The following is a 22782-nucleotide window of genomic DNA, read 5'->3' on the forward strand; positions in this document are numbered from 1 at the left end:
CACCCTCACATAACCATAACATATCAGACTGGTGACAGTCACAGTAAACAAAGACTGATGAAGCAGGCCAACACCCCGAAGAGGAGCTGCAGAATGAGGAGAAGATCAAAGCAGAACTCTCGCTACAATCTTTGCTTCACTTGGTGTGACCCTTGGTGTGACCCTTGGTGTGAGCTGAGTGAAGTGACGGCGGATGTCCCTCTGCATCTGTTCCATGTATGACTTGTAACATTTGACCATTTTTGGCATTAAACCAAATCTCATTACTCCTCAAAGTTATGAGTCTGATTGGTTTTAGTCAGGTCCAGGAACTGCTAAACGGACCTGAGTGTTGCACAGAGGGGACAATGAGTGCATTACAGAATTTTAATTCAGGAAACATTTTTGTTAACTGAAATAAATAAGAATGTAATTAATATGGAAAACTAACTGGAATATTGTTGTGCATTTATAAAACTAAAATATACAGAAATGACAGATATAATGTCCTTAGATTTCATGTTTTTGAATCCATTTATTAGCCTTTCAAATTGAGGCCTTTCAGATTTTCCCCCCACTCAAAAAGTTTACATCAGCTGTCAGCAAGTTACCAAACTCCATATTCCTCCTAGCGGCGCTGAAGCTAGTCCATGAAATTGTGACACAAAGCTGTTCAACAATAATTGAATACATTTTTGAAAATGTTATCTTCTGTTGAGTTTTCATAACCCAGTCAATGCAAACAAACACAATAAAATACTTTTCTTCACCTAAAATTAACCAAAGTATGAAAAAACTAAAACTAATAAAATCTAAACTATAACTAAACAATATTTAAATAATAATCACTTATAAAAACTAGCAAACATGTTCTAAAGACTAACTAAGACTAATGAATTAGTCAAACAAATAGTCACAAATAAATAAAACGAAACTATAATGAAAAACCCCAAAACCATTCTAACCCTGGTGCTATGATGGAGAGAAATGATCCGTGTTTATTTTGCCTGTCAGTGGTCATAATGTTATGCCTGATCACTGTACTATACTATGAACCTCTGAGTGTCACGCTGTGCTTGTTGTAGGCCACTTCTTAGAGACCGTTCTTGTGTTATGACAACAGAAGAGGATTCTCCTTGACTCCTGTCAGAGCGCGGGGCCCGGGTTCCGCCCGGGGGCCCCGCTCCACTCGGCAGGGGTCAGTGAGGGCCACCTGGCAAAGAACGGAGGAAACGCTGCGGGCTCGGCAGCAGCACCTGCAGCCGGTCCTGCCTGGTTCTCCTTCACCTACACAGCGGAACGGAGCCGCTCGGGTCTGCGAACCGACCCCGGCTGGTTGGGAGCGAGCGGGGAAACGGTTCTATTTACGGCTGCCCTGGAAACTGGCAACAGCTGCTGCAACTGTGGGATATGATTTACGACCAAAGGACGGTATTAATAAAACAGAATAAAAACATTTCCACAGCCTCTCTGTCTGGAGCGTCTCTAGAGCAGATGGAGCCGGCTGGGCGGAGCTACTGGTGTGACGTTCAGGAACCATCCGATTCTTTTGAAACTGCTCTTTACCCTGAAAGGCAGGGCTGCTGTCTCAGTTAATCACTTACAAAACGCAGTAGTTGTTATTCTGTTTAATTTATAAATATATTTATTTCATGTGGGATAAAGTAAAGTAGGAGAAAGGAGCTGGAATTTTATATTTTATGAAAATACATTTTTTCTTTCTGTACTGCGGTTATTTACGTGATAGGTTAATCAACTTTTTTTTGTTAACTTCACTCGCAAAAACAATTAAAATAAAATAAAACTGTTTTTTAAGAATGGCTTGTTCTTAGAAAAACATACATTTTCAAAACCTGATCATTTGACCGGCTCCTTGATGTGAACAGGTCCTTCACAAGTCCCACCACTAGGTGGAGCAGAGTGTGGGAGGCTGACGTTCTCAGTGTGTCACCCTCTTCTCTGCTCCCCAGAGCCCCAACAGGAGGGCGCCTCAAACAGCCGTCATTAAGAGTCAAAGAGTGGATCCTCCGTCTTTCATCCCCGCCCTGAATGTCAGCTTGCTGCTTTCAGACTAGCAGCCAGAAAGCACAGAGGAGGGGAAGAAGTCAAATTTGGCTGTTATGGATCTATGTTTTTAAGATGCTCCCCATATTTTAGTGCACAGCATGTGGTTTCTGGTTGAGATTACAGGCTTCAAGCTGTCAAAGCTGGAACAATCCGTCCTGCCGCTCTGTTTAAGCGTAGCTCAGCTGGAGGAAGCGGCGAAGTCGAGCTGAGATCACAGAAACACAGACCTCCTCATCTTTATCTGCTCCAAACTTTCTCTCCTACCCTGTTTGCAGCTCTTCCCGGATGATGCCCAGGGTACGGTGGTGGTGGTGGTGGTGGTGGGCGGGGGGGTCTGTGGCTTCCAGCTCCTGCCAGTCAAAACAAGGCGAGGTGGAGTCAACCATGACACCATTGTGTCAGGATGGCTCAGTGTCAGAAACAGCAGCAGAGGGGTGAAGAGTTCACATGTGGACAATAGAAAAGAAAACTCCTCCAAGGTGGAGACTCCAAGAACTCCTTATAACAGAGTCAGCCGCAGGACCAAGACTTTAACAGGACAGAAGCACAATGTCCTTGATGACTTTGGAGTGAAAATAACTCTTGATGATGGCTCCTACAGGAACAGCTCCAATCTGGCTCTGCCTTAGACTTCCAGGTGAAGGAACAGGTGAAATAACAGAATCCTGATAAATGAAAACACATCTCATGTAATCCCTTGCAAGTCTTACCAGGGGTGCACCGATTTATCAACCTGCCGATTTCCTTTTGTTTGGGGAGCTCAGTGATTGGCTGATACTTCCATGTGAAGCCGATCTTATTTACCTCACCAAAGGTCTAAAAATGAATGACTGTCCTATTTTCCTTTGCTGTGAGACAAGTTTGTCTGACAGACCAGCCCACCAGGTCATGTCTGCACCTTCGCATTTAATACTTATCCCAGTGTTGCCAACTTGGCTACTTTCTTGCTGTATTTAGCTACATTTCAGACCAAAGAAAATTGGTATCGGCCAAAATCAGAATCGACAGGTCAGGTTTTTTACAGATCGGTAATCAGGGATTGGTCGAAAAACTGCAATTGGTGCAGCCCTATATGACACCGATCTTATCTTCCTCCACAAATAATCAGCCACTGTCCTTTAGCTCAGCAGAGAGAGAGCTGACTGACTTAATCCCCTGACCCACGTCTACACAACCGTGGCTAATGATAGTCAAACACAGACTTAGTGACTTTTCAAATGAAAAAAAATCAGAATCAGCAAGTCAGGCTTTTTAAAGATAGGTAATCTTTACTACTGATCAACTGTAAGACAAAGTTAGATCAGGTCAGATTTAATACTGAGAGCTGAAGAGCATCACCAACTCCAGAGTGACTTCATCAGACTCTTAATGCGTTTATTACTCATTATTTTTAATGCATCAACATCAGTTCAATATTGTGGCATTAAGGACTAATTCCATTTGATTCCTACACTGTGTGGTGATGATAAGCCATGTTAATAGAAAATCTGTCCATCTCATAACCATTAAAACTGTAAACTCCATGCTGTTCCAATGGATGAAATCTTTCTCAATAAAAGATGTTCCTCTGATTCTGAGAAAACCGGGGTGTACCACAAAGCTACGGTCTTAGAACTTTTCTTTTTTTCTTAAAAAATAAAAAAAAACAGCAGTCTGGAGACAGTATTCCATGTTTTTGTCACATCCCTGCTTGGAATAGAAGTGCTATGAATATGACAGCAAACACTCAGGCTATTTTAAAAGATAATGAAAGTATTTAGACTCAGACTAAGACTCAGGTTAATTTTGAGTTTTCTGCTTTTATTCAAGTTTAATTTGAAAGAAACAAGAAAGCCCATGAAGAATTTGACATTGCTTAGAACTATATCAGCAATGTGATCAGAAATAGAGCTGGAGTCTGAAAGGAGGAAGAAAGTTATTAAGATAATTGTTTGCTTTATATGTTTTAAAATGATTCTGAAGAGACTAATTCACTTACTTAATCAATAAACATATTTTTTATGCCGTTGTCCTTCAGGTTGTCCTTATCTTTAGTAAAGGTTTTCCTCTGTGTGGCTCTCTGTTATTAAAGCTAAAAGTGTGAAATGTGAGGGGAAGCTCTCCAGGCCTTCATTAAACGGCCTAAACCAAGTCAGCCGGAGAGCCAGAAATGGCCCGAGCTGCTTGATGTGAGCCCTGCAGACGTGTGCTGACAGCTGACCTTCTGTTCTTCTGTTAATAATGCAGCTGTGTCCAAGACTTGACCTGGCAGCCCCCGCACTCCAGCGTCCCCCTGGGCGCCCGATGAATCAACACCAACACTAATGGCTTCCTCCTCCCTCTTCATTGCAACGAAAATACAGACAATTATCATTTTATTACAGTCAATTGCTTTTGAAAGTTTGCCTCAGAGGCAACAAGAGACTACGCTCTAACCTCACTTTGAGGTCTGCTGTAAGACTTAATTCTTCATTGTCAACTAGGGATGCACAGCGTATCAGCACTAACATCTCCCAATATTAGTCGTTTTTTAATATCGGTCCAATATATTAACAATTGATGTGTATTTCCGTCTTGTTGCCATTTGTTTGTGGACAGGACAGGAGGAGGCTGGTTATTATGTGACAGTAGTAGTGCAAAGGATTGTGGGAAGTTTAACAGAAGCAGAGAAGCAGTGGTGAAGTCTGCCATGTGGCTAGAAATTCTGCTGGACGATAAAATTGTCTCAGTAATTATTAAGATAAACGATAATCTTAAGCTTTGAGAAAATTTCAAGCAATATATTGATAATGGCATCATAAAGCAAGTTTGCCCTCTCAAATACCAACAAACTTTAATTTAGTAAACAACACTTAACACTGGAACTGGAGAATATTCGGAATATCCCAAAAGAAAACAAACGCAAAACCAGAAATAAAATGGATTATTGATGTATCTGTAAACAAAACTACCATTCAAAAATATGAATTATCAGAATGGACATTTCTGAGCTCTTTTTAATTTATTATGCGATTCATTCATTGGTTAATTAATTGCTTATTGTGACAGGGTTAAGTGTGGCTGTTTATTTCAAGGTGTGGTATTGAAATATTGATCATATCTCTTATCAGCAATAACAATAACATTAATATTGAACATCAATATTGACCCTAATTTTCATATGGGTCACCTACTGTCACCAGGACAGCTCAGAGAAAATGATGGAAAGATCATGATATCTCAATACACTATTCATTTTGTTTTTGCAAAAAAGAATGCAAATATTTAAATTAAAAAAATTATAAGTGTAATTCCCAAGTAACTACAGGGAGTCTGACTTTTACAAGATGCCTGTTTAAAAAAAACATAAAGGTGTTGGTGAAAATGCCAGACTGAAGACTACAAACGGTCGTCTCTGGGACAAAACGGTCAGGATCGTTTCAAAAAATCCCCTCAGAGGGAAAAGGAGACATTTTCAGTTTTATATTATCTGCACCAAACAGGAGAGGGCAAACGGAGAGGTTGAACATCTGCTGATATGACTTGCTAAGAAAGACGACTGCTGGACTAACATTTGAAAATGCCAAAATGATTTGAGGTCAAGGCTGTTCATCTTCTGGAAGTCTGGATGGACAAAACGAAGATTTTAAATCGGCTTTGGAAGTAAAATCAGAATCATGCATGGCACATGCATGGTAAACCAACTGCAATGCAGAGATGTTCACTTCAGGTTGCAGACTCCAGGTGAAAGCTCAAGTCTCTGGGGCTCGAGTCTGAGTCTGAGTCTGAGTCAAAGTCAAAGTCCGGGCCAAGTCCGGGTCGCAGCCTACTTATATGTTGTGTCTGCTGCCATGATCCAGACACAGCATATAAGTAGGAACTGGAGGTATTATTAGATTTTCAAACCTTTGCAGAGGAAGATAAGATCGGTTTTACATGCAGGTATCAGACTATGGCCAGAATGAAGGAAATTGGGGCCAATTTATGGGGGCACGACTATGAGCTATACTGGTATTACTCTAAACAGAGTATCAAAAACATAATATTCTGCTCAAAAAATCATTTAAAAAGTTATATGAATACATTTAGTGGGTGATAATTCTGTATTTTCACTTTGGTCCATGAATCACATTTTAAATAATCAGACGTTACTGGATTTTGTTAAAAACCTTGTTCTTGCAAATATACCAGCAGAAATATGTATTCCATAATTTTAACAGAATAACAGGGAGATACCACACATAAACACAACGCTCTTTTTTTACTATTAAAACACAGGAGAGGTTTTACTAGGAACTTTTGCTTTATTGGCCACTAACTTTATGTCCCCAGCTGTAACCTTTCCAGAAGAAAACAAATGAAAGAAGATTATAGGCGTTCAGAGGTTGTTTCATGTGCAGCCCTGTGTGGAAAAAGCTAGAGGGAGGAGAATCTCCAACAGACTAACAACACCATTCATTAAAACTAAATTCTGACAGCAGACTCTACTGGAACGTATCACTGAGTGAATGGAGAGAGAGAGACGAGTGACAGCAGCATGCCTGCTGATCAACATCACAAGTGCCGCTTTTCAATTCACTTCAGTGAAAAACAAAGGGGAAGCCGCCTGTCAGGAAGACGTCCTCTGATTACAGAGAGTCTCCTGAGGCGGCTGCCGCGCTGCAGGAAACGGAGCAAATAAAGAGCCGGTGCAGTTTCCCCGACATTCAGGGCAGAAGAATCACAGTGGGAGCTTTCAGGGTTGCAGGTTCTGTTTCGTCAGTCAGTAGAGACAGACAGTGATGGACGGAACCAGGAGCCTTTTCTGGCTCTCCACTCTGTTGACTGTGAGTCAGTACTTTCTAGAACTGCACCTACTCACATCAACAGTTAGGTCTTATCACAGATTCTCATTTAGATTTTGCTCTGGACTTTGACTGGACCATATTAACACGTGACTATGCAGTGATTCAAACTGCTCCTTTGTAGCTCTGGCTGCATGTTAAAGGTCTTCCTGCTACCTCAGCTCCAGTTCTATGTCTTCTGTTTCCTCCAACAGATTATCTTCCAAGATTGTCCTCCTTGAATGATCCAGTCACCCTATCTGCTGACGTAAACCATCCCCACACCATGATACTTCCACCCCCATGTCTGATGGTGTGGATGGTGTTTTCTGTTTCTTCCACAAAAAAGGTTTTGCAAAAAAAAATTATTTTAGTTTCCTCTGACCAGAACACCTTCTTCCACATATTTGCTGTGTAATTATTTTTAACGATCAATAGATTAGTCTGATGATTAATCAATTAGTCTGACGATTAGTCAATTATTTTGATTAGTCGATTATTCTGACAATTAATCAACTAAATTGTTTAAGTCTTCAAATAAGAAAATACTCTTTTTTTAGCTTAAAATTAGATAATACAGCATTCCTTTAGTGCAGCGTTTCTCATTCAGGTCCTCAGGCCGCCCCGCCCTGCAAGTTTTAGGTGTTTCCCTTCTGCTACACACCTGGATTGAATCTGTGGGTGATCAAAAGGTTTCTGCAGCACTTGATGGTCATGCAAACATTTGAATCAGCTGTTCTGGAATAGAGGCACATCTAAAACATGCAGAGCAGGGGGCCTGAGGACTGGAATTGAGAAGCACTGCTTTAGTGGAATGCATCACAATTCAGGACGCATCATGTGAAAAGTTCGGCCCATTCTGTAGCATCAATACAGTTTAGGATTGTGCTGGGGATCTTTTATTTCTTATTAACCCAATAATAATTGAACAGTAACAGGAGATTATTTTGCAGAGTTTGAAACAGGTGAAGCTAAATCTGCCTCTTGAGTAGTTCTGGGTAGGACAGATTTACAGACAAAAATATAACTTTTGTCTGTAAATTTTTATCTCAAATATAAAGTGGATGTATTTTATTGTACAGTTTTGCCTTAGTTACTACTGAGTGTTTTGTTCTTGCAGCAAATGGCCTGTTTTAGAGTCTATACTCCCAGACTCTCCTCACTTAGTGATGATTAATTGAATACTAAATTAGTTAACAGTTCAATAATTGTTTCATCACAATTAATGCAAACAATTGTTTCATCCCTACAACAAACATAACTTCTTATAGCCTTCCTTTAATGTCTTTCTGCTGAGTTCCTTGTGTTGGTCTATTAAATAAAACACGTGAAGAAATTAGAAAGCTTTTCTAAGGCACTAATTATTTAGTTTGTGTGTGTGGGACTCATCTATAATAGAGCTGATGTTTGATGAAAAAAAAGACAAAAGAGAAGAAAGGGGGTTATAATTCAGCTAGTGGGTGATGCATCTTCCAGCGTGCAAATGCAAATGCAAAAAAAAAAAAAAAGGTGCAACCCTGTGCTCTACAAGCTGACAGCCATGTCAGCGTCATCACGGCCTGCAGGATGTGGTTAGAAGCTTCAGATGCTAAGTTTCCATTCAGCTCAGAGAGCCTGGCTGCTGAACTGAACCGGGTTTCAGCGGTCCTCATCATGAAGGGTCCTACTCCAAAACCAGATTCAGCTTCACCTGCTTCAAATTATGTAAAATAAAAAACTCATATTTAGCTTCTTCTGCCTCTGTCTATGAATAGTCTGAGGAGGCCTCTGGACTGGCCAGGGTTCAGTTCCATTTCAGGTCACTTATTTATATTATGATTCACAATTCACAACAAATAATATGTCAGAGTACTCCGACATGTTGTGTTTTATTTCGGATGTTTTAAACAGCTTCCAGTTTCAGTGTTCTTTACAAAATTAACTTGCATTGTTATGCCTTTGTCATTATATTACTTCAAAATGACGTCAAAGCAACAATATCATTGTCTATCGTAATGATTACTGGGACAATTTATCGCCCAGCAGAACGTGTCATCATGACAGGCCGACTCAGTCGTCACGTTGCTCTGTACAGCAACAGCCAACTAAAAGCTCGGTGTGACTGAAGCCTTGATGTCTGCAGTCGCAGGTTAAACACCTGAGAGAAAGCAGAAGCAGAGGTCAAAGTGCCGGGTTAAAGAGCAGGAAGCAGGGCTAGCTATGACTGACAGCATGTGAGACACTCGTCACTGACCTAATGCACTGATCTGTCTCTCCGAGCCCGTTGCTAGGTTACCATGTTCCCGAGCACAGAGCTATAAGAACGCTTTGTGTGCCCGAGCAGCTAGACCCGAGCTGGCAGAGCGGGGGGTGCAGGTGCGATGCAGCGGGTGGGCTGATTTAAGGGCCCATCGAGAATCAAATACAAGAAAGTGGAATATAAATGACATGTTGGAGCAGGAGGGTCCAGGGCCACGATGCTGAGAATCAGAAAAGATGCAACTACTTGTCCCAGTGAGCAGACTGACCTGCAGCTCCAGGAAATACTCTGATCCAGTAGAGTATTACTGACTATTACTGTTTGTATTTTTACATGGCAGCCCTGTGTAGGCTCCAGCATACAGCATGAACAAGCTGGGAAAACCCCTAAAGACCATCAGCTCTGCACAAATAATAATGTTTTGTTTTGTTTTGTTTTCAGAAAATCAGCCCCAACAAATGTGTTATATATGATACATGCATATAGGATATAATGTAAACAGCACTGTCAGAGATGTTCAGACAGTGCTGAACAGTGAGTGTATAACAGGTGTGTGAATGATCTAATCATCCGAGTGTTGATTTCAGCAATGCCCCAAAACCAAATATCTCCACCGAGAGAAAGCATGAGACGACAGTGGAGAGAAACAACTTCCCTTTAACAGCATCGTATGGCTGGGACTGCAGAGGACAGAAGAGGTTCAGCAGTGTTTGAACTAGTCACCCTCTCATTTCTCCTCATTTCTTCTGTTGTTGCCGTGGTGACTGCCTGTAGGTGGAGCCTCTGGAAAGATGTTCGCAGTTCCATAGAGTATGAGGATGATTAACCCGCCTTCAACAGGTGCGTGTTGAACTTGCATCCGTTGTCATTTTTACAGTTTCCCACATATTGAATAACAAAAAACAAACTAGCCTGAAAAGGAACACTTTTGTGATTATAACAGGAGTTATCACCTCCATCCAGAGAAAGCGTTAGGTGAGGTAAGGCAACATAAAAGTTTTCTATGCAACTTTTTCCACAACTCTTGGTCAGATTAAAACACGTCTGGAAACCAATCCCCCCCCCCCCCCCCCCCCGCCATTGTCTCCATGAAATCTAAACATCTCCCATGTTGGCAGCTGCTACAAACACTTAAGTTTTGCAGCCTCAAAACTGGAGTGACTGGAGCTGATTCCAGTCAGTAATGACTGGAATCAGCTCCAGTCAGTAATGAAAGCTTGAGGAAGAAAGAGCTCAAATAACATGGCAACATCTTTACTGCCTGGAAGCAGCAAGAGGCGGTAAGAGCTCTCTGGTCTGTATATGAACATGCAGACTTTTTATGGACTGTTTACAATAAAATCAAGCTCATTTGAAGGAACTATAATTTTCTGAATCTGTTATTATGCTTGTAACAGCATACTGTGACGACCTATCACTTCGTTTGTTTATGTGCTCAGGTAAGTTTCTTTTCTGTTGAAGAGCAGAATTTAGATCTATAACAGAATCAAAACTCCCCCATGTGTCCTGAAAACAGCCACCAGTGAGCAGAAAACGGACTAAAACTGTGCTCTCAGTTTCCGCCAGCGCCCCACTGGGATGACGTGTTGCACCTTTGGCATGGTTTGACAGATTGTTTGTTTCCTGTGCTCAAGTGGGGCGACACGAAGAAACCTCAGACTGTATCACTAGGGCTATATTTATATATATATAAAAAGCAGAGCCTCTAATTATAGCAGTAGTGGGCCTGAGATATGGGGCCGTATCTAATTTGTCTCCTGCTGTTTACTCTTTTGTTTTCATCAAAGCTATAGAAACAGCACGGCGGGCGGGCGCCTTTAAAGTCAGTCAATAAATTACTGTGAACTGGAGCAGCATGACGACGGCCAGTCAGCTTCCAGGACTACATGCTGAAGGCATTTATTGGATTCTGTTACAAAACCGAATAAAAAGCTTTATTTCCGAATAAAAACAAATACAAAATGCATACGTCTTTTATTTTTCTTTTTTTTTTATGAGTTTTATTTCCTTCATTAACAAAAAAAAGAACATATACAGCTCTGGAAAAAAAATTAAGAGACCACTTAAAATGATCAGTTTTTCTGATTTTACTCTTTATGGTTATATGTCAGATTAAAATGAACATTTTTCTTTTATTTCTATGAACTACTGACAAAATTTAGTATTTTTTTTTTTTTTGCAGAAAATGTGAAATAGTCAAAATAACAAAAAAGATGCTTTCAGACCTCAAATAACGCAAAGAAAACAAGTTGATATTTATTTAGAAACAACAACACTAATGTTTCAACTCAGGAAGATTTCAGAAATCAATATTTGTTGGAAGAACCTGGAGGTTTTCAGTGGGGCTCAGTGCAGCGGGCTCTTCATTTTTTTTCAGAACTATATGATTACAAAGAGAAAAATAGAAACAGAGTGATGGCAGATCTTATTATAATCTGAAGGTTGCATGTTAAAACTGGTAGGATAGAAACAAAAGAAGTTGAAAAGAAAATGAGATTTCTAGATCAAACTTACTACAAAGGTGAACCAAAAGCTACTAAATCCTTAGGAAATCAAATTGATAGAATTTGTTGCTTTCCCATCAGTAAAGACAATTTAATAAGAACAAGCAGCTGCATGAACAGACGACAAACAGTTGCAGGGAAGGTTACATTGATAGAAAGATAAGGTTGTGGTAATCGGGTCATGCTGCCTTCCTCCTGAAAGCGTCACATAAAAACTGTGCATGTGGCTGAGTGCAAAACACAAATCACTACCACAGTTTTTGCAAGATTTTTAAGGATATTATTTCAACAGTTTTGAAGTTGAGAAAATGGAATCACCTAACAGGGCTGCAACTAATGTTTATTTTAGTTATTGATCATTCTGATAATTAATTGGTTTAAAATTCTGCAATTCTTTATTTAACCACCCAAGTCTTTTTTGTGCAATACTAAAAGTACATTAAAAAACTACAAATAAATAATTCAGATTCTATTTTAAACAATAAAAGGAGCATTTTATGACATAGAATGCAGTAACACAGATTATTCACGGAGTTTCTCAGCCAAATTCAGTGCAGTCGGCTTCTGCTGCTTACACACTTCTGCTTCCAAAGTTCACACTTTGATCGCTAGACAGGCTTTAAAAAAAACTTTGAAATCAGCCTTATATGAAGCATATGTGTAAACCAACATTGAAGATTTCCCCGTGGATGCAAGAACAACACAGCCATGAAGCGAACTAGGGACGTATGATATTATTGGCATGGTATCGGCAACGGCCAATATCGGCTGTAAAATATAATGGGACATCGGCCATTCCATTAAAATAACAGGTGCTGTTTTTATATGACAAACCAGTGACAATGATGCCTGCAGCACAGAATGTCAAATTTGTGTTGTCATTGTCTTAGAGAGAGCAGATGTCATGAGTAAATTTGACATTATGCAATAATGCATAATGCAAGTTGAAAGTGTTGCATCATTTTCAGCTTCCTTTTTAGCACTTAAATTTGGTGCTAAAAAGCACCAAAAATTTGGTGCAGGCTAAATTGACAAAGACAAGGCAGTATTTTAATTCCACAGCCGAGAGGGCCACAAAGTTTCAGTAGTTAGGGACAGGAAAAAAATATTGGTATTGGTATCTGTTACTGACCAAAAATCTAACATCGTGAATCCCTAAAGCTAACTAGCTTCACTAGTCCATACGGGGTTCAAAGTTTAACAGTATGAGTGAGCAAATGAAAATAAGCCTGAAAGATCTTGGAACTGTTAGACGTTAAAGGACCGTCAGGGAAGTAAGACGTGTTTCTGTTTTCTCTGGCTGAAGAGCGGCAGACGTGTGCAGGGCAGAGACAACCCGTGGCGGTCTGGACGTCCCAGCTGAGAGTCAGACGTGGTTTCTGTGCGGCGGTCAAGATCATCTCTTTGTTTACCAGACTGAGTCAACACCAGGACGCTCAGCAGTTTAATGAACGGCCCACCAGTTTTATTTATAGGCCACAGCAGTGAAACGGCACACATTTCTGACTTCTATTTTGAAAAAAATGTTGAAAAGTATAGCTTTGTAGCAGAAAATGGTTGTGCTGTTTATTTATTTTTTGCCTCATTTCTGACTGGCTCCTGGGATTCAGTCTCTCGATTTTTTTTTCTGCTTCTGCAGCATTCTTAAAATAAACAAGGAAGCCATTGTGTTATTTGTCCCCTCCATCCATCCCCTCCATTGCTCTCTGGAAGCAACATGCACACAGAAATGTGAGCCTTTCCTTTTCCACACTCGTATAGAAATGTTACAGCCAAGCCAACCGTGTTTGTTTTTATCTCCAAGTGATAAACTGTGGTCTGAAATCCCTCTTGAGTGGATGAATTGTACATAATCTGTAATTAAAGTTTGGTGAGAAATATTTTGTGGGACTGCATAGACTGAAATAATCCAAGTTATGTCTGGGCCTGAATCTCAGGGGTGACCAAGATGGAGTCTGGGGTGGGATGCCCGTCTCCTCCCCCCCTACAGGCTACACTCTGCGGCGAAATAAAGCAGCATTAAATCCTGGTGGGACATTCATTAAGCTGCTGCTTTAGCCCCAGGGGACCGGAGGCGGCATATGGCTGCAGCCCCACCCCAATTAGAATTAAAGCCACAGTACCGCTAAACCTCCAACATGTGGGGGGCTGATGGAGGCTGTGGCTGATTACTGACAGGCCGAAGTTATCTCCTGTTGGTGTTCAACTGTGGTGAACCACTCTGCAGCCCTGTGTGGTGTAACTGGTAAATAAACCTTTATGACGAAGCAGAGCGTGAACAGAGACAGCTTGGACCAAAGCGTCTGCTGCATTCAGAAAGCTGAACCTCAGTCACTACATCTGCTCAGATAACCTTACGGTGACCCTGAAAGTTTAAGAGCTCTCCTTCAGTCAGGAGATCTTTCCCTTCTTAAGGAAAGTTGGTTTTAAAATCGTGATGAAATAAATAACTGATGCAAAAATGAACCGATAAGAATCATCAGAGGAAGCAGCAGAGAAGTGATCAAACACACTGAACGGATCCTGTGAGTTTCTCCACAGTGTGAAAAGTGTCAGGTCTTAATTAGGGGTGAAACTAACAATTATTTTAATAATTGATTACTCTGATGATTTAATAAAAAAATCTCTTTCTGCTGATTTTTCATGTAACCACTTAAGATTTATTTTTTGTACAATATGACTATGAAATCTCGGTTTGAACACACACACAGTGCGCCCGAGTATGTGAGAGTTGTAAAGGTGATCCGATGTAGTCCAGGTTTCCCACAAACCGTGAAGTAGCCCTTTTGTTTACTGGAGATTAGAAACGACAAACTTTGTTGTCATTAGCGGCTGATAGTTTTCTAGTGTTGGTATTTTCATCCTGCTCATAAATCATTTGAATCTTATCTGTCAGCATTTGTCTCTTCTCTAAAAATAGATGAGATCAATGATAAAAATCAAACCCATTATCTCATCAGAAACACCTCAAATTAACCCAAAAGCCCAGCAGTGGAGGGGTGATGATGAGGACCAGGAGCTCCTCTGTATGCTGAAGTAGTTGTCCACAACGTTATCGATGTGAAAGATCAGAAACTCTAAGCAGCAGCAAGCCGACCACAGAACAGCTGAAAAATCTCAGAGCGAGTCGCCACCCAAACGGCGGCGAGTTCCCTGCTGATCTCAGCAGAAGTTAGCATGGAAGATAACAGCAGCGACGCAAAGAGAACAAGGAGCGCCTCCGCTTTACAAGGAAGCGTCTGCCGTCTCCTGCCTGTGTTAAAGGGAGGGCAGGTTGAGAGGGTAACACAGGAAGAGGTTAGGGTGCTGCACCATCTGCACAGTCACACACCAACATGAGCCTCACACCGCCACTTACAGCCTGGATGCTACCCAGAAACACAGGCGGAGCTCTGCAGTAGTCGGCTGTTTGTGAGCTGCAGCTGAACTCTAAACACTCTCAGCCAAACAGCAGCTAAAATCAGCACCAGCAGATGACACACTCCACAAACATCCAACCTCGGCCGGCTGAGTGCTTTGCTTTCTGCAGGACAACCTTCCTGCGTTTCGGGCGACGCTGGGGATTCAAAGACACACCGTTGACCTGGTGTCGGGAGTAAAAACCGGATCAAATCCTTCTCTGTGGATGTGAGGGTTGAACTCAGGAGGAACATTTCCTCTGCTGTGTTGGACAGAAACACATGGGCTGTTGCTCCAAACAAATCTGCAGCAACTGAGTGAGGATCATAGGCCGCCTCGTCTCACATGGCTGTTTGTATCTGCGTACAGCAGGACAGATGAGCGAGTTTTATCCTCAGGAGCCTGAAGGTGCCAGGAGGCTGCACCAGCCCTGTGGAGCTCCACAGAGCTCCCCCTGTTATCTCGCCTGATTCCTTTTCATTTTTCCATGATGTCAAAAAAGTTGTAGCCCTAAAATGCATCCAGCAGTGTGCCTCCACTGGCCTCAAAAGCTGGAAATGAGCCCACAGACTGATGACATCATCACCTGGCCTCTCCAGAGGCAGTGCTGTCCAAACCTTTAGCAGCTCGTTAAAGGAACACACAAATTGTCTGATCATGTTTTTCCTTGCGCAACAATAAAATAAACACAATATTTTAATGAAAGCTCATTGTTAATAGAAAGTAGAGAATAAATTATTGCAGGTTCCAAAAAAAAAAAAAAAAAACAGGGCTTGCCTTGATAAAAACAAAGGCAGACAGTTTCCTGATTTCTTGGATACAATGTCTTGTAATGTTTAGTTTATTCCCCAACTTGCTCTTTTTGCTATTTGCACCATTTTCCCTTTAGATTCTATTTATGGTGGTGGCAGAATTATTTTTCCTTCCTTCCTGCTCCTGTTTCGTCCAGCTTTCATATTAAAAGCCTTCCCACTTCACAGATATCTGATATAACTCCACCATAGATATTACAAACATACGTTTCAAAACACAGGTGAAAATGACTGAGAGCTCGCTCCGTCTCTGTCTCTCCTTTGATAGTCGTAGTTAGCAAAGACAGAAATAATCTTTGTGACTTTGTTCAGAGCCAGCATGCAGTGACAGTCATATAATGAGTGTGGAGGAACAGGAAGGTGTCAGCAGACAGATCATTTCGGTTCATGTTGTGGGGGGAGAGAGACGGTAGCACATGAAAAAGCCATACTCTGTGACAGCATAATGTTGCAACGCTTAACAAGGTTCATTAGTGCTGCTCTTTCTGCATCTCGGTACCATGAGGCAAACTGGGTTACAACAACAGCGACACATGGGCCTGGAGCTGCTAACATCCAGTTGACGCTGAGCCAGTGTGTGTTGGTAGAATCACCAGGCCTGGGATGAAACCAGGATAATTACCTCTGCTGTCTGCTGATTTTCTCCTGCGCGCAGCGGAAACTCTCAGAGACACCAAGAAGCGTCTGAGTCGTACAAGATGATTGGAATCTGTGACTCATTTGCTGCTTCTCAACAGCTTTGCTACATTGCAGCCCACACACACACTCACTCACACACTCGGGCCCAGGTTCCCACAGAAGGGCTGCATTTGATGTGCCAACGCTGCAAAGCCCCGTTAGGCTTCCTCTGTCACACGTCTTTTCCTTTCACTGTGGCACGGCGAAGGCCGGCGCTCTGAAAAAGTCTGAATCACACTCAGAACGGCGACCAGCCCACACTGCAGCGCCGCTCACCGACACACATGCACCCCCCCACACACACCGCATTATGAATACACCTTCTGAGAGTGGAAGACAGAGTTGGAACCCCTCCATCAAGTTACTAACACTCAGTTCTAATTCCTATCACCACGAATAATTGTCCCAGGAATTAATGCAATAAATGATAATGTTATTGCTTTGAGACCATGCACAATATTAGTAAATTAATTAATGATAACCATATTATTGTCATTAACTAAAAAATTGTCTGCAGTTTTTTGACTATTTTAGGGTCATGTTGATGAGCTGAATCCAAAAATCACATTGGTTTTTCTCAGTCAGGTCAACTTTCTGAACTATGGAACAACATGAGCATCAAAATGCAGGACTTGTTCTCACATCTGGAGAATCTGGATCAATGATGAACAGGAGGAGAGACAGAAAACAAACGGAGAATTTTACACAATGAAGACAAAATGTTCAATTTACATGTACTTTCTCCTGTCAGTATTATTCAATTTACAGAAATACAAGTTTATAACATTTAATTAATACATTCTGTTAGAAAACATTTTTTTTCTCCTAAAACCTTTTTTTGGATGAGAAATATTAACGGAAATGAACTGATAATGTCACAAAAATCTAATCAGAAGGTCAGATTTCTCTAAGTCAAATTATAATAAAAACCTGACTGAGAAAAATGGATCATTTTTTGATTCAGCAGTGCAAAATAATCCTAATTCAGTTGAAAAAACAAAGACAGCTTCCAAAAAATAGTTTTTGTAGCCCAGTGTTATTGGTCTTTGAGAGTTTGCTCTCTTAAAGACCAAGACATTTTTGTAGAGAGTAGTTAACTAGAAGAGATTTTAAATATCCAAAATAAAACACAACCAAAAACAAAAAACAAAGTGTTAAAAAACCCCCAACAACTTACAACCAAAATCATAAATAAAATGGATGATGATTTCTGTTTTGCATTAATAAATTATTCTTATTTTTCGGGCTGGTGCCCAGGGACCCACCACCTTCTAGATCTGGCCCGGTTTAGACCTGATGTTTACAGAGCAGAGCAGAGTCGGCATTGCATCCTGGTGATTAGTAGGGATGGGAATTATCATATCGTTTATAAATTTCTTGAGAATTTTGATGTATCATTGTTAATAAGGTTTAAAACCTTCTGAAACTATCTGTACTGATAGTTTTACTATTTTCTCCACTGTTTGTTCAATGGGAGAAGCAATGAATATCTGTATGTCTGAAGATATGATTAAATGGAGTTATTGTGTGCAGCTAAGTGATACAAATCATACTTTATGTGTCCTAAAGAAAACGAATGGAGTGTTTTCCTTCCTGGAGTACACAGGAAGAAAGATATGATGACTTTTATCAAAAGTACCATAAAATACTGTGATAAAGTTTTAAGTCCATGTCTCCTGCCCCTGGTTATCAGTGTAGAATTACAGTAGCTCAATAGAATTCAAATGATGTCCAAATCAGAGGGAGCTTGTAATGTCCACACAGATTTCCAATAATTAAAGTCTGCACTTTGTGTTCCAAAGGAGCATTAACCACAATCCCAGAGCATTCACTCGGAGAACACACTACCCCGTTCCCTCAAACAGATTTGGATCATTTTCCTTTCTGCCTCCGTTTATTCCTCAGACTGGTTTTTATCTAGTGAGGAAGTCAGAGTGGACGGGAGCTGAGGATAAAATCCAGACAGCCTGCGGCAGAGGAGGGATGGAGTGCGTTGCTCACTGCTAACCTCACATCAGGTCTCCGGGCAGCGGGACAGGTTGACCTTTCTGACCTTTACCAAAGGCAGCGGGAAAGCATGGAGCTCCAGGTCACAAAGGAATACAACGCCTGAGCTTTTAGCTGCTCGCATCTGCTGACCTGTGAGTGAGACCTCATGAAAGCCACTTCAGTAAGAGGAACGAACCTTTTGTGAAGCACACCCTCCTCAAACACACTAACATCCAACAGGTATGGAGGGAGCAACAGACCAACAATCTCTGACCAACATCCCTTTAAAAAATAACACAGACTCTCCCCAGAAGGAGCGGCATGACCGTCTCCTGCTGCTCGCCATATCAGTCAGATCACATCTGGATGGGGTGTGTATTTGTGTGTGTGTTAAGAGTCATACCTCTGGTTTATGCGCCGTATCACGATCTTTATTTCCTCCACATTGCTTTGTGCACCGCCAAAAAAAAAAACACACAGGCCCTGCGGAGCACAGAGGAGATCAATTATTCATCGCTGCATTCAATAAAATATGAAAAATCATCCCGCGTGTGCCTGTAGCAGCTACTCGTCGCTTCTTTGTGAAAACGGAACGTGCTAATTTCTTTTTGCCCCAGAATGCTTTGGGAAGGCCAGGGCCTGTCGGAGCTGCTGCTCCAGCCTTGTATCGGTGGATTACAGAGTTTCCATGTTACACAGGAGAAGACAGACATGGAAGCTCAGTGAAGGCAGATTAGAGCAGCTGGGATGAATAATCCCATCCACAGGGGAGAATCAAAAAAAATCCCACCAACATGGAAACATGTCAGCACCAATGATTCTGCCGGATTTCATCTGGTAAACAACAGGTAGCAGCAGAGCATGCACCGGTTGTTAAAACCTCGTCCAATATTCAAAAAGATCAGTGCAACATGGTGCGCACCCAGACAGCAGTTTATTTATCACTGAAGAGGAGAGAGAGGAGAGCATTTTGAAAAACAATACTAAAGTTTATGCTTTTTTGTCATGAACGTCCTACCTGGAGGCTGTGCCTGTTTCCCTGTCTGAGCCTAATGATGAATGTATTTAGAAGAACATGTTCGTTTACAGACTTCATAGTCTGTTTTATTTGTCTTTGGTTTATTTACTTATTTTGGATATTTAAAATGTGCAAATATCTTTTCACTTGAAGTAAAAGAAACTGACGAGTAACGTTTCAGCAAAATAAAACCTTGTTTTAAGCCAATAATTATTTAATATAAAGAGTACCGTAGTTCCACTGGCATACCATTTCACTTATATCATCAGAAAAATGCTTTGATCAACATTGAAGAATTATGGACTTAAAACAACCTCCTATATCTTTTTGCAGTGTGGTTGGTTTGCCCTTCGTCTCTATCCTTTATCTACCCGTCCAGAAGACAACGCTTCAAAAGTCTTGTGGTTCATTCAGGTACAACGTTGCAACCCTCTGTCGTGCTGCTACATACAGTAGTTCTACATGGTCAGAGGACTTTTAATTTTTCTGCCATTAGTTTGATCTGACCCATGACCATCAGGGAAATTTACTGGGACGCACTTCTTGGAGGAAGTTCAGTGTTTTGCACAATCTATTGAGTGATAAAGAAACTGAAACTACACTGAGTGATGCAGTTCTGACGCATTTTGAGCTTCAAAAATGTAGTGAAAGTGACCCACTGTGTTCTGGATAGTTTCAATCAGAATGAGAATCAAATGTTTATTATATAATCTGTATTCCAGCGTAACTTGTACACATATTATTCTCCAAAAAGCTTAAGTTAAGCTTTGAGTTAATTATTCCAGTCCAGCAGGATCCCTGACTGCTTCCACAAACTCCCTGGAACAAAGTGGCAAAAAAAGAGAAATTTATGATGTGAACACATGGCAACTTTTGTTCAGAAGATAAATAAAGTTTTCAGTCGCTGCCAGCTAAGTGGGCACAGTGGAGACATTGTATGGCAGAAGGGCCAGGGTCAACTGCACAGCCTGCCACCCAGCTGACCTTTATTTACAAAAGATGCGCTGTCACTGCTGCCAAATATGCTCAAAGTCATTAGCCACTGATTTGACTTTAAAGATCAGCGTCGCTAATCTACTTTAATCTGCCTCTGTAGATTCACCGTTAGCCGGAGCAGAGCATTAATGGAGGCGAGATTACGAGCAGGCTTTGCTGTAATGCAGTAGCAGACACCTGCACAGAGCTGCTGCTGCTGCTGCTGCAGCTGGTTTGTTTGTGAGGGTCTTTCACATGAGCACATAAGGCCGGAGGAACTCACTCACACTGAGGACACGAGAGAGAGAGAGAAAACACAGATATAAGGAGGACAACAGGATGAGGTGGTGTGAATTTGGTTTGACAAGTTTCCTCTCCAGACGGTGGTGAAGTGTTCTCACATATCAGAATCAGACATGTGGACTGCAGAGCGGCAACGCGCCACAGCAGAGCCATCTGAAAGCTTTCCAGACTTTACAAATTAAAATCTGAAAGGTGTGACGTACATTAACTTGACAATTGTCTTCCTATCCAATTCCACCCGATTCTCATCTCCCTTCAGTTTACCATCTGGGCTTTCTTCCATTGACATGGATTTCTATTGCAGATTTACTTTTTTACAGGGCCAATCAGCGAACGGAAGGAGAAGTTGTGATCGATGACGCCGATTTTTAGAACTGTAGTCTGCCTGTAGTTTTAGCAGCGGCAGCAGTGAACAAAGCCGTTCAGTCCATGATGGCCATGCTTATAAATATTGAATTAACATTAACAGCCACTTCGTTCAGCTCTGCACTTTTCACAGTGGAGAATGACTGTTGACATCTCGGGGGATTTCTCGTCAGCTTCACAGTGTCAAACTGCTGCTTTACATACGTCATAGCCAAACGCTAGCGATTGGAAGCAATTGTATCTCAATATCCGGGGGTTCAGACACTTTGTATGAAGCAAAGTACAGAACAAGGGGTTGCTTTTTACCAGGCTAAGCATACATTTGTAGTCAGTCTGAGGGCTCGAAACATGGAAGGCAACAACGGTTCCTCTCTTGTGTGATGAGGCGACAATCTCTTTCCCTCCTCAAGCCAAACTACCGGCAAAACTGGTGCATATAAAATTTGGAGCTGGTATATGGGAGCTAGTGTTGCAACACAAGAAAGTTGAAAAGGATGTCACTGCTGTCACCATCATGTCCCATATGTTTGGCAGAACCCACCACCGTTTCCCGACTGTTGAAACCACAGAATGTCCGCTTCAAGTACCTCTGCAGGGTGAAGTATGCCTGAGTATGTAGGGGCCTTTAGAGATCATTGATGAGCAAAAAGCATCATAAAACCCAAGGAACACAGCAGGCAGGTCAGAGTGGAAGATGTGGAGAAGCTTAAAGTCAACAACCAAAGCTCTGACCCATCTCCCAGAGTTCTGTCCAATCCATCATCTGAACATGGAGGGAGGACGGAGCAACTGGGGACCTACCACAGCATGGACCACCTCAACTGAAGCACTGAGCGTGGAAAACACTAGCCTGTATGTAAAACTCTTAGTGGTGGAAAACTATCGCCACACATCAATCCTGAACACTTCACCCCCCTGACAAAGCATGGTAGGGGCAGCTTCAGGCTTTTGGTTAGCAGGGATATTCGTCTGAGCTAGGAACAGCTGAGTCCTGGAAGAAAATCTGTGAAACTTTGGCAGAGGTTCACATTCCAGTGGGAAGCATTTTAAAATGGCCTAGTTAAAGTCCACACCCAAATGCAATTAGAGGGCCTGAATAAAAATATAAAAGCCTCATAAAACAAATAAATAAAAAAGATAATCATCATCTATTTCCTCTCACTTCACAATCATGCACTGAAGTTGAACATTTGGATACTGTTCTTATTCAGAGGCTTTCTAGCCTCAGTGATTGAAGTCTTCATTAGCATTAGAAAAGCATCGCTGTTATTTGTCTGCTTCTCGCCTGTGTTCTCACTGTGTCGGTCCGGACAGACATGGTGAGGGGCCGCTGCGCCGACTCCTTTCAGAAGCAGACCCCTCTGGTTAAACATAAAGGCAGAGCAGCTGCGGGAGGGGCCGCGGGTAAGAGGAGGGGGCTGAGGTTTATAGTTCTTCATCCTCAGAGCCGTCACAAGGCAGTCCACGCCACAACAAGCCGTCTCATTCTGTCCTGCTGCAGATCCAGTCAGATGTGTGGGCTGCTCAAATGGCTGAACACAGCAGGACTCAGAGAACAGAGCCCAGACTCTAGGTGTTGAGGGGCCAGCAGGTTCCAAACATTTTCGGTTTCTAAAGGCACCTTGTATTAAAAGAATTTCAATGATGTTAGATACATTTGATGGATGAAAGG

At 41.7% G+C, this 22782-nt stretch overlaps 1 protein-coding gene across 3 annotated transcripts in view; it reads right to left on the reverse strand.

The window, feature by feature from the left end:
• The window catches only part of LOC102237794 (tyrosine-protein kinase Fyn), a 74083-nt gene that overhangs the window by 36060 nt on the left and 15241 nt on the right, over positions 1-22782 (reverse strand). For 2 of the 3 annotated variants that reach the window (XM_023347652.1, XM_005806021.3), the window contains exon 2: positions 18852-18931. The exons of the other annotated variant lie outside the window; for it this stretch is intronic. The gene's annotated coding sequence lies outside the window, so the exon portion shown is untranslated. The remainder of the gene's footprint in view (positions 1-18851; positions 18932-22782) is intronic. 3 annotated transcript variants of the gene reach the window in all.

The sequence above is a fragment of the Xiphophorus maculatus genome, chromosome 15, assembly GCF_002775205.1.
Source record: "Xiphophorus maculatus strain JP 163 A chromosome 15, X_maculatus-5.0-male, whole genome shotgun sequence".
Classification (NCBI taxonomy): domain Eukaryota; kingdom Metazoa; phylum Chordata; class Actinopteri; order Cyprinodontiformes; family Poeciliidae; genus Xiphophorus; species Xiphophorus maculatus.